The sequence below is a fragment of the Pygoscelis adeliae genome, unplaced genomic scaffold (genome assembly GCF_000699105.1).
Source record: "Pygoscelis adeliae isolate BGI_AS28 unplaced genomic scaffold, ASM69910v1 Scaffold232, whole genome shotgun sequence".
Classification (NCBI taxonomy): Eukaryota; Metazoa; Chordata; class Aves; order Sphenisciformes; family Spheniscidae; genus Pygoscelis; species Pygoscelis adeliae.
Genome location: NW_008824473.1, coordinates 78,111 through 82,671, shown reverse-complemented (window position 1 = coordinate 82,671; position 4,561 = coordinate 78,111).

Sequence of the window (4,561 nt, the reverse complement as noted above, 5' to 3'; positions counted from 1 at the left end):
AAAAAATAATGGTGAACGTGGGTGACGCATTATAACCACATGGGACAGAAAAGCATAACACGGCGGCTGTCTCTTGCATAAAGCACAAAGGCAGCGTGAATTAAGCCCTGAATAAAAAATGAAGACACGATGGTAACTCGGGTTTTGTTTTTTTTTTGTGACCTGGAACGTGTGTTTTGGCTTTACTGTTCCTTGGGGGAAAAAGGAAAAAGAAAAAAAAAAAAAAAAGTTAAAAAGGGGAAACAGTTAAAAAGGGGAAAAAAGTTAAAACGGGGGGAAAAGTCAAAAAGGGAAAAAAGTTAAGTTAAAAAGGATTGAGGAAGCACGAGTATTTGAAAGAAAAAATGGGCTTGTGAAATCTAAAAAAAAAAAATTAAAAATTAATTGGAAACTTTGATGGACGTAATCATGGAATCATAGAATGGTTTGGGTTGGAAGGGACCTTTAAAGGTCATCTAGTCCAAACCCCCCTGCAGTAAGCAGGGACGTCTTCAACTAGATCAGGTTGCTCAGAGCCCCATCCAACCTGACCTTGAATGTTTCCAGGGATGGGGCATCCACCACCTCTCTGGGCAACCTGTGCCAGTGTTTCACCACCCTCAACGTAAAAAAAATAGTCGCTTCCTTCAGAATTTTCTTGGATGGGTGTGTGGTTCGTCGGAGTCTGTGATCCCTACCTGCCCTAAGATGGATGTCTGGAAAGAACAGATGAATTACATCCTTATCAAACTGTAAAGGGATCCTAAATGATGTTTGCATTGTAAATGTCTAAAGTTAGGGACGTGGCTCCCATCCCAAGGGCAAAATAATACGAAAGAATTCGCTAACATCTGCAAAAATGGTATGTTTAGGTTTTCAAAGTAATAAAACACACAGATTCAAAAAACCCAACCTTATGACCCTTGCAAAATAACCAAACTAAGACTTCTGAAAGTACAGAGATTTGCTTTTTGTTTCAAAGAGAACAAGTGCTTGGGGATTTTTTCCTTAAAACTGTCTTAAAACCTTGGATTTTTAAGCAGTGCACAAACTGCAGCCTCTGTTCAGAGCCAAGAAGACAAGGTTTGCTAATGAGCTTTATGAATGTTTTACTACAGGAGCACCTGTAATCTACTGCAATAAAGTTCATTGCTTTTATATTGCTGTGTTTTCTTTTATGAACGAAAGATACTCATTGACTATATCACCAGGTTTTACAGCTCTGAATTGAGGCGAATTGCTTTGTTTTTGTTTTCGTTTTTAAAGGGCAAGTTGTTTGGGGTGCTTCTGAGCTGAAGCACCTGCAGGGATGTCCTATGGTTGAAGCACTTTGGTTTCTAATTTGACCTTCGTGAGATGCTACCTTTTTAAAATGGATTTGCTTATCTTGAGCAAGTGAAAGAGAAGTGGCAAAAATGAATGTGGCAGACCTTTTCCATTTCAAACTTTTTTTTAGCCAGCTATTGCACCACAGGTTTACCCATAAACTGCTTCTGAAAGGGGCCCAGGTCTTTAATTCTCAGTGTCTGGCATGAGCAATATAATTCACGCGTCAGCTATATAGTATTTACAACTTCTGTGGTTTTGCTTGCCACTGCAAAAATATATAACTTTCTTGAGGGCAATTTTCCTGAAATTATTTTATGTACACACGAAATATGCAGTGCGTGAGAAAAAGCTTTTAAAGCAATAAACTTTGTTCCTTCGACATTCAGGCATTTGTTCTCGATGAGCTCGTACCACAAAAAATGTGAGGGCCATTTGCAACTGGCACATGCTCTGCATGTGCTTCCACAAACAGCACGTCCTGGGTTATTACAGGATAAAAGCTTTCCTCCTGATAAAAGCTTTTGGCTGTGCCCTGGAGTCCCTGTGCCTGGCACCTGGAGTCGTGTCTCTGCTGGTACCAGGTTTTGACCTCACTTGGTGACTTCTGTACCAGTTACTGGGAACGAGATAAGGCCTGGTTATCTGCTGAGCCAAAGCCAGGTGAATTCACCCCTTTGGCAACTCCCCATCTTACACAGCTCATGAAACGCTGCTGCAGGGACCCCGCTGAAGCATGGCGTTTCACCTGTGCTGACGACCACCGACCGGGTCAAGCTGGACCTCTGCTGTCCCCTTTTGGGGTGGCTGGGGCACCCCACCTCCTCCTCCTGTCCTCGCTGGCTTGGCCAGAGTGAGGAAACCCCCATGCAAGGGCCGGTGGCTGTGCCTCCCCTCCCGAGTTAGCAATCACGTGGAGATCACCTGCACCCTGTTGAGAAGTGGGCACAGGGGCTGGGTCACGCCGGCGGGCTCCTTACCCTGGCAGTGGGGTGGGGGGTGGCTCCAGGATGAAGTGCTCTCCTGGCGGAGGCAGGAGAGCCTCTCACTGCCCACCAGCTGGTACCCCTCCTGGCACCAGTACACAAGGACCAAGCCCAGGGAGATGCCTGAGCCTCTGTCCACGTAGTAGTATCCGTAGCGCGGCCGGGGGAGAGCCGTGCACAGCGCTGGGGGAGAAGGGGAGACATTAAGTGGAGGTGATGACAAAGCCCCACTGGTGATGCTTTTGAAAAGGCTGCCTGGCCCCAGTGTCACTCCTGCGGGTCCTGCAAATCTCTGAATTTTTTTTTGCGTAATCCTAAAGGAGAGATGTAGGGAAGTCTGGTGGCTTTATCTGGAAAATGTCTTCTAGTTGCAAATTCTGCAATGTGAGCAGCTACTGAACAGCAGAAGTAGGACTGGAAAGGTACAGGATGGGGACAGTGTGCAGAGAGAGCAACCCTTAGGAGGGAAAGCAAGAGGACAGGCATTTTTTAATACCCCAATATTCTGGGAGAATATTGTTGGCTGGAACTCAAAGCAATAAAAATACTACTCTATGCTATGGAGGGATACTTTTTCCATCCCAGCCTTTAATTTTTTTTTCTGATTTGTTACCCACAACTATTCAGAGCTACTCAGTTATCCTGCTTAGATCATCCTTTCTGCATTGCACCCTTCGCACCTTTAGAGCTGTCCTTGTTCCGGCTTGCTAATACCTGGCGAGAGCCGGAAGTGAGGCAGGCTCCAAAAGGGATGCCAGTCTGACTGTGTGCTTGCAAAAAAACCCTGGATATGCTAACACAAGGCCAAGAAAACGTGGATGAGTAGATTCTTGCGTAACAGGTATCACAGGTACCTATACCCTGAATTAAGGGAAAAATATACTGATCAACTCTAGTTAAGCCAAGCTTAAAACCTGCAGGCAAAAATGTGCTCTATCTAGCTTAGGGGGAACTTTTGAGGGAAATTCCAAGTGCAGCAGTAAAGCTAACGCGAGGGAGAGGTTTGGTTTGCCTCTGCTTTTGCTGAGATGATGTAGGCTTCTCCTCAGAGGGGCTGACAAGAAACAAATCAGGTTGAGTAAGATCAGACTTTCTCCAGGTCCAGCAATACTGTTAACAGGTAGTGGAGATGTCTATGTGAGTAAATTCAGCCGTGCCAGGGAAGCTGCTCAGATGCCTGGACTGGATCTGTTGTACTGTTGAATTGTCTGGCACTGGCTAACACCTTCCCCAACAGTCCCTTGCCATGATTTGGAGATAAGGTGGTCCAGGGACCATTCCCAACAGGCTTTTTGGAAAAAAGAGAGAGTTCATAAAGGTTTAGGAAGGTGAAGTGTTCAATAGTATGGCATGGGCTGCTCTGCGCTGCTGCCCGCATGTGGAGGCGGGCAGGCTGCCTGTACCGGGGGGGCAGTCACCCCACGGCAGCCCCGACACCATGTCCCACTTGCTGGGGAACGGTGCGTGCTCTGCTCTAGGAAGTGGATTAAAAAAAAATAACCACCCTCAGTATTATTTGTGATTATTTGGAGATTATTTGTGCTTTTAAAAAATCTCCATCCTCATTTCTTCCCAAGGGTCCCAGCTCAGCCCTCGGGGACAGGGATGCGTTCAGTGCGCCTGTACCCTGGCCAGGGAGCTGGTTCATCATGATATGCATAGAGGTTAACATGGAGGAGGACTTTACTCTCAAAGGAAGACAGTCAAGCGTTAAATTTCCTCCCTGTGCCTAGCGACCTTGCCTCTGATGAGACACATCTCTCCCAGATCACAGAAGCTGCTGTGGCTGTGAGGACCATGCAAAGCCCTGCAGCCCCTACACATGCTCTAGGCGTGCCTCCGCGCCTGCCAGGAGAAGCACCGTCATGCCATCATCAACACGCCCCCACGCCCTTCACCCTGTGTGCCTGCACGGTGGGGCCCCGAGCAGTCCCACAGAGGGAGAGGCGGGCAATCGCTCACTCGAGTACCTGAGATGTTGCTGTGCATGTAGGTCCCGTTGGCAACGTCTCTGGGCAGCCCCTTTCTGACGTGTCCTGCCCCAGGCGAGGCGGTCCCGGGCCCAGCAGCATCACTCCAGGCAAAGCTCAGGCAGCTCCAGGGCAGCAGGCAAAGGGCGATGCATTTCCCAAACCTTTGTCCTGTCATGGTTTGGGGAAGCACAGCATCGTCGGGTGCCCAGCTATCCTGAGTGCCTGCGGTTTCCCTTTGCTTCTGAGCAGGAATCAGCTGGGATCTTAGGGCATTAAGCCTTGAGCAGGCTAGCAGCC